Source organism: Meleagris gallopavo, chromosome 28 (assembly GCF_000146605.3).
Source record: "Meleagris gallopavo isolate NT-WF06-2002-E0010 breed Aviagen turkey brand Nicholas breeding stock chromosome 28, Turkey_5.1, whole genome shotgun sequence".
NCBI classification, from domain to species: domain Eukaryota; kingdom Metazoa; phylum Chordata; class Aves; order Galliformes; family Phasianidae; genus Meleagris; species Meleagris gallopavo.
This window is the reverse complement of record NC_015038.2, coordinates 1,807,294-1,818,774: the sequence shown is the minus strand read 5'-3', so window position 1 is coordinate 1,818,774 and position 11,481 is coordinate 1,807,294. Positions and strand designations below refer to the sequence as shown.

The window sequence follows — 11,481 nt, the reverse complement described above, 5'->3', positions numbered from 1 at the left end:
GGAAATGGTCTGGGCACAGCCTACTGTGAAAATGAGATGGCACAGAACTGATTAAATAATATTTATGCAAATACAAGTGTTGTCAGGGCGTTGTTTTCTTCAAGATCCAGCTTGTCAAAGACTTTTTTGGCTAAGTGTGAAGTTCATTGAGCTTGACTGAGCTAGCAGGAGCTTGGTGTAGGGGCCAAGTGCCAGAACCCCACAGTAACTTTCCTCTGGTGCATCTCCTTCCCATCTCCCACCCATAGATCTTGCTGCTGACTTCTCAGTGCTCCGATAACATCCTGGATTTCCACTTTTCACCTCCTCTTGTGCCTTAGAAGTCCCACCTTGCTCAGTCTGCTATAAAGCAGCAGCTGCCCTGTTTTGTGTATTTTTTTAACCTTTTGGTCCACCTGTGGGTTGTAGAGGAATGTTGGTGTTGCTGAAGGCGTGATGTTAGGAAATTATTAACAGGTGCTGAGACAGATGTTTGCAACAGCCTTGGGATATGCAGATCCCTGCACAAAGAGGGGTTCAGGGGCTTTGAAATGATTTGGGCAACAGTTTGAGGAATAGTTTTCAAAGGCATTGAAGAGACTCTATCAGGACTCCTGTCTCACACTCAGTGATCTGAGCTCCACAGTCCACACGGCACATTCTAGACAGTGAGACTGATGGCTTCCCATGTTCACAAATAGCAGGGAAAGTCCTTGGTGTCGTTACTCACCGGAGGAAATATTTGCATAACTGCTCAGAACTGAGCATGTATTTGCCTGTGTTTCTTACCACGCTTTGTCTGAGTACTCTTTTAAACAACAGTTCATTTGTGCAAGTGCTCCAGCAGAGTGTACAAGAGACGTTATGACTCGTGGGGACTATTGAAACGAATTCCAAGCCTTGATTTGAACAAATGTTTGCAAATTCTTTTGCACAGTATTTACACAGTTCTGATCTAAGCTTCATTAGCTCAGCAGATTCATTTCTCTGCTCCAATACCTCGCTGGCCAGCTGGAGCCACGGAGTATTTTCTTGTGGCATTTTCAAGGGGATCCCTGGGGAGCTCCTTGCTGATAAGAAATGAAGGAGTGATAAAGCAGACATCCCTCAGTGTTGTCCTCTGCTGCTGAGCCCTGTCTGGAAGGACCACTCCTCATGGTACTTTTGCCAAAACCGTTTTGTAACCTTCTTAAATACTGCTTAAAATTAAAAAATAAGTCAACTTTTGGAGGCACGTACAGTTTTCATTCTGCATTCTGTCTACTGCCAGTAGCGTGACCATCTTGGAGCCACAGCAGTGTGTTGAAGGAGACACAGACGATGTCAAAATGAAAACTGCTTTTTCTCTGCAACTTGGAAAGAGAGAAAGCAGCTCCTCCACGGAAACAGGCCATCAGCATGCAGCCTATGAACCCAATTTAGATGGCAATGAGTCCTTCTCCCTGCATTGTGTATATATCAGATTTAGTTATTTCTAAAACTAGCTGGAACACATGGGGCATAGTCCATGTAGATTTTTTTGGTTTGGTTGGTTTTTTTGCCATTTTAAAGTGGTTTTAGGTGCTTGTCTGAAATAGTCACTACAACACGGTGTGGGCTTGGAGCTGATCTCACCACGGTTGCACTGGCAACTGTCCACTGTTTTCTGTAGTGTTAATATTGGTTTGGTTCTGTAGGTGAACATTTGGTTTGGCGAGAACCTGGTAAATCAGAAAGGTGGAGTGTAGTATTAATTGTCATTTGTCTTTTTTTCCTGAGTATGTATGGTCTTGGGCAAACAGAAATACATCTCTGTGAAAACCCACGTTCAGGGGTTTTCCTTTGTTATTTTGTCCATTCTCATTAGGAATTATAGAACGTAGTTACAAACCTGAATCCCAGCTGCCTGCATTTGAATCTAAGTCTTCTCTTCCCACTAAATACTCAATTGGTTCAGATTTAAGCTTCAGGCTTTGGCCCTTCTCTGCCTTCTAAAAGCATGCTTTAATCTCCTGAAAACCACGAGCCCGATAGCTCCTGGGTGCTTTAATTAAGTGAAATGAAAGATGTTAATTTCCATAAATAGAAGAGCTTCCAAGAACAGCACCAGAGCTCCAGCCCAGCCACCCACCCAATGCACTGTGAGAACGACCTCAGCCTAATTAATGCTCCCTGAAGGATGGAGCAAGGGCGGCTTGAACTTTATCCCAAAAGATGCCTCCGATACGATAATGAGAGAAAGAGAAGAGCGGGCTTTGAGTGCCCTGCCAATGTGATAAAAACTAGAGAAGATGGAAAGCTCTTCTTTTATCTACCCAAGTAGATATGTTGCATACAGCACAGCCCTGAGCCTGTCCCTTTGGCCAGGTCGTGATTTTGAGTCAATACAGACATCTAGTGGCCATAGTGTTGTTCCCTGGGGGAGTTCTGTCCTTGCGCCGTCTTCCTTTCCTTTTCCACTGTATTTCTTTCTTTATTTACTTTAAGGAAGACGAAAGCAAGATTTCAAAGTAGATTCTTATCTACGTGCAACATTTCCTTTGGTTCTAATTCGCCTTGGGCTGTTCTTGAGCTTTATCGTGGGAACACTGAAATGAAAATTCAAAGCTATTTTCATAGAAATATGGAAACTCAAAGTTGCCTACTTATTGCTATTGAAACCGATTTGTGCAAATCAAAAACTCTATCTGTGCTGGTCAAATGGAGTTCAAAATTGCTTGAAACAAAGCTGCTAAAAGACCAAGAGCCCCAAGAAGAGTAATTATGAGATGGCACAAATGATGAGCTGATACTGGAGAGCCTACCAAGAATTCTCCTTGTAGCAGCAGCGAAAAACAAGGCAGGAAGCTTCTTGTTCAGTCTGTTTGCATTGGCTTTTTCCTATCCAGCACACCTGCCCCTGTTCCCCAAGAATGGATGCCAAGGTGCATCTGTTCTCATAAGTGGAAAAATACGATTCTCACATTCATTGTTGTAAGACTTGAAATCCCAATGTGACAATGGAATTTGGGTTTGGCAGCCACGGTATCTTTGGCTACTTTCAAGTTGCAAAATTAAACTGTGTCATCTCTGCTACCTATGCAACCGTACTGTCTTTGGCAACAGCAGAGGATGCATCTGCTCTGCAGAATCTGGAATCCTTATTCATGTTGCTGAAGGCAACAACTGAATTTGGCAAAGAGTGCATCCATCATCAAAATGCAGCAGTTCAAAATCCCAAGTGCTTTCCCCGTGTGCTGTAGAATGTTCTTTTAAGGTGGGATCTGGATTTGAATAGTAAGCTCTCCTCCTTCCCCCCCGACTCTGATCTTGTCCCAAGGAAAGGGCGAAAAGCGTGAGTAGGATGAATTGAGCCTGGTGATGTGAAATTAGGGCTGCTGTTAAAGCATTAAAATTCTAAACTTGAAAACACAATATCAAAGCAGTTGCTAGAGCAAATGGAGCAAATTTATTGCATGGCTAGTGGTTATTTCTTGGTGCTAATGAAATGGGTGTTTTTCTCCACCGAATTGAATCGCAGCTAAGTGAGTAGCAGTCAGCCCCAGGTTCACATAAATGTTGCCTTCCTAATGCTTTGTAGAAATGCAGAATCCATTCAGCTATCTTCAAATGAGATTATTATTTTTTAAATTAGTAGGATCTTAGCAAGTCGTTACAGACAGCATTTGTGCTGTCACACAGACTTTCTCCTATTTGCTTAACACGGGGAAGGGAAATTTATTTTCAATTAATTCACGTGCTGCTAGGTTTTATGGTTTGTTTTTGCATTCCAGAAATAAATGTAAGTTTCTTATAGGTGAGCAGATCCGTCTTTGTTCAATTCATGATTTCCTTTCTCACGTGCTTGTAGAAGGCAGCAAGTTACCCTGCTGGTACCCACTGATTAATCTCAATGAGCCGTATGTCCTGGGAAACTTTTTTACTGCAAATCTGCCTTTGCTTTCACTCCCTGCCTCTATCTAAAAACCATTCCGTGCCATTCAGTGGTACTAAACCTCCTTTTGAAAATAAAACCCCAATTCTCTTTCCATAATTCCGGATGCTCCCAAGCTTGACGATGGGTTGCATTAACATTTCCTCCAGGTGACATTAATGTCAGTGCTCAGGCTGCCTGCTGGAGAAGGGATGTGGGCCCTTTCCCCACCACCACTTGGCCCCATACCCAGCCAGGACCAAAATAAGGGGAGTTAAGAGGGGCAGGATGGAACCCATGGATGAGAAATAAACAAAGTGATGCGTTGCTGCGTCGTAGAAGAACGGATTTATGGGTTATGACATTCCTAAAATATCTTTATTTAATAATGAAAACTTCATTATCCAGCCCTGTGCCGAAGTGTTGCCATGGGCCTGCTGCAACTCCCTGGGAAGATCTTTCATCTTGACAGAAGTTCTAAATTACAGCATTAGTGCTCTAACGGAGAGGAAGTTATGGCCTATTTTGTCTGTCCAGGGAAATGAGACACACATTATTATGGAGCGGGTTATTGAAATCTAATCACTGAGAATATTAAAAATAGGGTAGCAAAAAAAATAGTCTGTGTGAGCACCGGGGACAAATTAAGTGATAAACCTTGAGTGTTTACTGGAGTTTCATCATTTTATGAAAAAGTAATTCATCTTTATTACAGTTGAGGCTATTATGTTTCACACCATTAAGAAGGCAATGCATGGAGACCCTTAAGCTAATTTTCAATCCAGCTATCAGAACACATTATGTTTTTATTTTTATCACAGGTATTGCAACATCCTCCGTGGCTGCATGTTCTGACCTCCAGAAACGTTTCAGAATGTTTCAGAGACAACCAAGTAGAACCAACTCATGCTCTCCAACTCATCACCAGCACTGTGTGTGCTTGGGCTCCTGGTCTTGATGTCCAGGTAAGAAGTCTGTTATTTGGATTACAGCCACAGCTCCAGGCTGACCCTATACGACATGGCTCAGAATGTTGAGTTTTGTGTTAATAATCTGGGGTTTGTGAGAGTCCTTCTTCTGCTCTTCTTCACGTAGATTGGATTCTGCTTTGCGTTTTGGCAGATCCAAACTCATCAGGTCCACGTGCAGCTTTGCATCACAGTGTATTGCAGCTTTTCTAAGAGCTGTGCTTTGGGTTATGTTGAATCATCACACAAGCTTCCTCCAACTGTGAGAGCTTTGCTTGGCCCCTGTAGCTCCTGGATAGCTGTGTTCCCAGTGCTTCTCTTCTTTGCAGAGCAGAGGGGAGTCATGCAACAGCAGAGATGGATGAATGCTTCTGGGAATGCTCATTTTTGCTTTTAGGTTGTTTGGCTGCATTAAGTGTCCCTCTTAGTCCAGGTTCCAAGAATATTGCAGCAAACTTGCTTAATGGCTTTGCTAAAAGGGCAGCATTTAGATAAATGCTTGAAACCGTTCATAGGAAATGAATCTGGAATTTATGGTAGTAAGTACTTCCAGCAAAATCTCAGTGTTTGGATGAGAAACTCTGCTCACCGAGGAGCTCTGATCCAGTCATGGTAGAATTTCAGCCTGTGAAGTGGAAGGGATGGGGCACAAACTGGCAGCCCTCAGGCTCTTTGCTTCAGGAACTCAGACCCAATTTCAGGTGCTGGCTGATGCAGAGCACTTTTGTGCACACAGCTTGTTTCTGAAATGCATTCCTGTGTGTAGGGTGGGGGTTTCAGCTCCCAGCAGTTCCCACGTTGCCCTCGGTTGCCTTTTCGGGGCTCCCTGCCACGTTGTTCCACCATTTCATGACAAAGCTGAGAGTGAGGAGAGGTGTAACTTTGGGGAACGGATGCTGTGAGTTTGGTGAGGGCAGAGCACCCTCTCTAGCACAGTGCTGGTAGGACACCCTGAACACCCTCCCTGCCTCCTCCCCGCTGCCTCTGCCTCGTGCAGGTAGAGAAAAAGGTGCACCCAGCTTCAGGAATGACCTGTACATAAACAGAGGCTGTTGTGTAAATGGGAATGGAAGGAGATTTGTTGTCCGATAGCAGCTCTGAGGACAGAGATGTGTGGATTATGGTTGGTATCTTCCAGTGGCAACAGGGGACAAGGCTGAGAATTGTCTGCACGTGTTCTGCAGACCAAGAGGAATAATTGCTAGGAACGCCTCGATCAGGAGTTTGAAACAGAATAACATTGCTGCAATAAAATAAAAATGCAGTAAAGAGGATATACTGCTCTTGGTATCTGGTTAATCAATGGACTGTGAAGAGGCTGGGGTGATAAACTGACTATAATCAGGGCTAATTTTATGCAACAGAATATGTTCGGAAGATCAGTCTGTTTAAGAATGATCTGAACCAAACTTCTGAAATGCAGAGCTGTTCTGCATAACTCGGTTTCAGTGCATACCTTAAAGGAGATGAGGAGGCAGGGACTATCAGACATGTATAATTTAAACAATATCATCAACCGAGTATTGATTGTGAAGTAATGTACTTATTAATTAATAGATGTCTTCATGTTAAAGACGTTTGTCAGAGCTTTTCTGAGGCCATTTAGTAAGATAAATGGTGGGTTGTATAGTGCAGTACTTTGTTGTTAAATATATATGTCACTTTGGAAAGAAATGCAGAGATGTGCATTTGCTGGAATGCAGCGCAGGGCGGCTGGTCACAGAGGTTGGAGTGGCGCAGTGGCAGAACCCAACGAACATGAGTCCAAAACAAAAAGTTAAGACACCTCTCAGAGATCCCCCATCCCTCACACATCAACTTCTGCCTCTTGGTTCCATTATCAGCAACACAAAAGCCCTCACTGTGCCCTGTGTTAGACCAAAGATGACTCCCAAGCACAGGAGAAGCCCCAAAGCACCTTATTTTGCTGCTCTAATGTATTATAATACCATCTCTATAAACGCCACGACAAAACCAGTGGTAAGAAAGAGGTGGAGTCCTAGAAAAAATGTTTACCATGGATCACCAGCTGGTTCCTTCAGCAGTAAGGAAGCAAAGGAAGCAGCCATAAGGGCAGCGACCGTCTCCAGCCCATTGACCTACAGGTTTGGTGAGCTCTGTAACAGTCTGTGAGTCCCATTGGCAGAGCTGTGTGAGCTTGCACATCTCACATGCATGCCGTATCCAATTTTCTTCCCTCCTTCTACTCTCCCGTGTGCTGAGCAGACTTTTTCGCTGACTGCTTGATTGATGGATATTCAAAAGGCATCTTTATGAGCCCTATAAATAATCCCTTAAAGGCTTTTCTTCTCTTGTTGTGCTATGAGGTGCCACTTGATGGCTTCTCCAAGCAGCAGTCCTTGCTGCACCTCTCAGCCTGGTTGCTGTTTGAGCAGTATCTGTCCTGGGCTGTGATTTTGGGGACATCTCGGATACAGGACTGTGGTGCTTCGTTCTCAAAAGCTTAACTTGGCTTTTTGCAGCTGGCGTGTAGCACAGGCACATTGACTGGGGATGAGGTGGGTGTTATGTGGAGAGAAATTTCCTCCTCTGAAAGGAGGTGCTGACCCATCTTTTTGTGGTCCGTTTCCTAAATCACTGCTCTGTGTTAGGGCACGTGTGGGCAATTGCAAGAAAGGGACAGCATCTAAAAAGGCTCCCCTTCCCTTTTCAGACTCCGAGACTGTAATTCTAGCTGACACAGCGTGAAATTCCATTTTTTTTTTCAATTATTGCATGATTTGTGGCGTGATCGGTTTAAAAGAAACTTCCCTCCTTATGTTTTTTATATACGTTGAGTTCATTGTTTGCAGAGGAAACTGCCAGGGCAATAGAACTGTGGTGCCTTTTGAGCATTGTACCTGGCCACGAGTTTTACAAGCATCCCACCAGCTCTCTTTCACCACGGCTTTGATTAATTTCTGTCTTTTAAAACATATGGGCTCTTTTTATGAGAGCCACTTTGCTGTTTGGACAAAGAGAAGTGGGTCAGAGTGGGCAGGTAAGAAACAGCAAGACGAATAAGAGGTGGAGCAGGTACACATGAAATGTGGCATCAGGTGCCACTTTTGTAGGGGTAACTGAACAGAGAGATTTATGACGCTGATATTTGTTTCCTCGAGTGCTCCCTTACTCTGCTCAGCAGCATTAACAGGCCTTTGTGCAGAGCAGAAATGATTCCTCCAGCCGTGTTACAGGTGGTGTAAGGGGATTTTGTACCAGTGAGAATCCGTCGGTATGTATTCAAAATAAATAGATGTGCACATAAAGAAATAACCCCTATTATTACACAAGGATGCAGTGGGAGTACCAGGGGAATGGCGAAAGTAACAAAACTTGACACTGGTGATAATAAAAGAGGGAGCGAAAGCAAAGAGATCAGCCCAGCCTGCTGGGTTTGGAGTGCTTAATCAGAACTGACTTCTACTACTGCAGCTGCAAAAGAAATGTTTCTAGCCTCCCATTAATTTCCATACAATAACCCTCTAATGGGGGAGTTGCTGGGGAGAGGAAGGCGATCAATCTGCTGTAATGACACACTAGAGACTAAGGGAAAATGCAAACTTGGAGCAATTTCATGGCAGGTGCAACCTTGGAAAGTACAGCCATTTTTCTAAGTTAATTTGTTCCCCTGATATGTTTGAAATCCGTATTTGTACTTTAAAGGTCTAAAATGCAAGATGATTAAAAAATATAACCTGATTTTTATAAGACTTTTCAGCTGTATCAGGTGATGTATGAAAGCCCCTCCTTGGAGCCAGGGCAGCTGGATGTCTTTTATCATTTACTGCCAAAAAGGGATTGTTTGTCCTAGCATTCAGTTGCTGTCTTTAGCCCTCCCTCTCATTTACCTCCCTGGTGCTGGTTCCCCTCAAAGCTGAATTGATCTCCAATACTACAGGATGTATTAAGAGCAATAATAACGCGATAGCAGTCATAATTACCACTCTTGTTACTCTTAGTAATAACAGTGCTATATAATTATAACGATCGTTGTGGATGAGAGTCCCAAAGTGCTTAAACGAGTTAATTTCTGATGCGTTTTGGGTGCCTGCCTCTTCTGCACGCTTCTGAGCGCTCCAGCTATGAGTGGTGACAGGAACACCACGAAGGTGCAAACCTCATTTCGTTTCGGATCTCATCACCATTCAGCATTTTGGAAGATGTGCATTGTTTCAGCGGGCCTTGCAGTTTTGTAGTGGCAGAGAGCAGCTTTGGGCTGTGAGCAGCCCCGTTCCTCTCTGCACCATCATTTGGGCTTCTGAGAGCCACACTCCTTTCTCCTGATTGCAGCTTTTGGATTCTTTGCACTTAAGAGCTACAATCACAGTGGTGGAAGTATTGCATTTTAAAGCTCTGGGAAATGCAGGGGCTTTGCATAAGAATTGGAGACCCTCTGCTCAGAGCTCTTGTGCTTTGCACCGAGCACCTGCGTGCACCATCAGATTTGTGCCTTTGTGATAAAGCCCTTTGTGCCTGAAGTTAAGGGATATGCTTTTTTACATGAAAAAAATGCTTATTATTCTGCATTTAGGCATGTGGAGCAGCTTACTGTGATCAGTGACTATTCTTACATCCTGGTTCAGATCCTGTTCTAAATACACTCTTGTCCAGAGCTGCCCCAGGTTACAAAGTTCCCTCGGTGACGCCTACAAACCAGCTTACGTGCCTTGGTTCTTTTGCTGCTGCCCTGCCGGGCTTCCATTAGCCTGCTGAAGGAGATAAACAAAATAATTGATCATCTAAACGAGATGGAGGGATTCGTAAAGGTTCAATTATGTCTCCCTAAGTCTGATCTCGAGTTGGTGTAATGAAGTCTCTGCCTAATTCTCAGTACATCATCAAAATCAATTTATTGGAATCAGCTGCTTACGGAGGAGGGAGCAGAGCAATCAGAAGTGTGGAGCAGCCGCCGTGAGAGGAAAGGTTGAATGCACCAGAGCTGAAATGACAATCTCCTGTTCTGAGTAATTTCTCTACTGATTGCAAACATAATTTGAAAGCTGGGAGTTTCCTGGGGCTCCTGCAGCTCCTGGGCAACACGAGTCCTCCATCAGACACCTCTCTGTCTTCTCTTCCTCAGGTTTTAAAGCTCATCCCCCCATAGGGTGACAAATCCCTCACTGTCCATCCAAAGGTAAAGGTCTGTAAAAGGCGATCCAATTTCATAGGCCATAAAGTTTTACGTCCACTTCTTGAGTTTCTTCCCTTGTTGTTTATGATTTCAGAAAAAAACTTCACGCCCGCAATCTGTATTTGGCCTCTGGACATCCATAAGGCAAAGCTGGATCCCCAGCACTTGCTCACAGAGGAAAGCAGCAGCAGATGGGTTTTTTGCAGCGTGCGTTCAGGAGGTGGGAGATGGGTGCTGTGGGAGATGGGTGCTGTGGGAGATGGGTGCTGTGTGTGGGATGCACAGTGGCAGAAGGGAGGGCATCCTCAGGACTGCCCATCCTATCAACCTTCAGCTCCAGACCACTGTTCCATCCCTTCCCAAGTCATCTCACAGCAGTAATGCTGCCACTTGAAAGCAGGATTTATACATAGAAAGTGGTGATATTGAGGAAATCTGGCTTCTTTACACCCTTTTGGCAGTGAGGTCTGTTGTCTTCCCTTTGAATCATTCCTGTTTCCTTTCTGAGAATGGTTCCGTGCACATACAAACCCAAGATTAAACACAGGCAAATACTGTGACATTTAAAAAAGATGTAAATAGAATAACTCATTTTGCCATCTAGATAGGAGCCTCAGATCTGACAAGTACACGTGGCTCTGTGCCTGGCTCATATCATTACTCCTCACCTCTGCTCATAAACTTCCACCTAGAAAATAATGTAATTTAATTAGAAACGTGGAATTAGCCTATTGCAGTCACAGTCGGTTAAGCGGAATCAGTTTGTAAGTTCCATTGTCATTGGGGCTGAATTATCTGTTACATTAGCAGCCTGGTTTTATGTGTGTGATTGCTATTTGGGGACTGGCAGAGGGAAGGCGAGGGAGGGGAGGACACGAAGTCTGCACAGCAACCTGAAGGTCCCTTTCAAGCCAAGGCACTCTGTGCTTCTGTGATCAGGTGTGAGGGGAGCAGGGAGTTGGACAGCATGGGAGGGACACCCACCCCTCCATCACCTGCCATATACTCCCACTGATTTGCTTCTCTGCCCTCCAGCCGCTCCCAGCCCTCCGTGACCACAGGGCTTTCTGCTGGAACTCCCTCACATCCGTGGGACCTCTGCACCTGGGGAAGTGCTAAAGGACTGTCATGGGGTAATCCTCTCTGTGCTGGGTTTCTGTATGAACAGTGTGCACGAAGGAAAACCGTAAGGACCGGTGTATATCTAAAAAAATGAGTACAAATAAAGTCCTGGCTTGCAGCGCACAAATAATTCTGAGGGCAAATGGGACAGGAAGGGTTTAGCCTGCAGACACTGATTTGTCATGCATTCTGAGTGGGGCTTTTCAACACGCTTTAATCCCCTTCTGTTTTTTTTGGGCGTGTTTTTTTTGGCCCAGGCATTAGATAATGCTTTAGAAGCCATTAGAAAAACCTGTGACAATTGAACTGCTTTGAAAAAATGACAGTTTGATTGTCTAATAATAGCCCTAAACTGAGCCGGAGAAGACTTTTTCTTTTTTTTTTTT

At 44.3% G+C, this 11,481-nt stretch overlaps 1 long non-coding RNA gene across 1 annotated transcript; it reads left to right on the top strand.

Moving 5' to 3' along the window:
- The first annotated feature begins 4,626 nt into the window (after positions 1–4,626).
- Positions 4,627–11,452, top strand: LOC116217466. The gene is made up of 3 exons (XR_004162055.1): positions 4,627–4,836; positions 10,068–10,193; positions 11,009–11,452. It is a non-coding gene; the product is annotated as an uncharacterized LOC116217466 (long non-coding RNA).
- Positions 11,453–11,481: the final 29 nt, after the last annotated feature.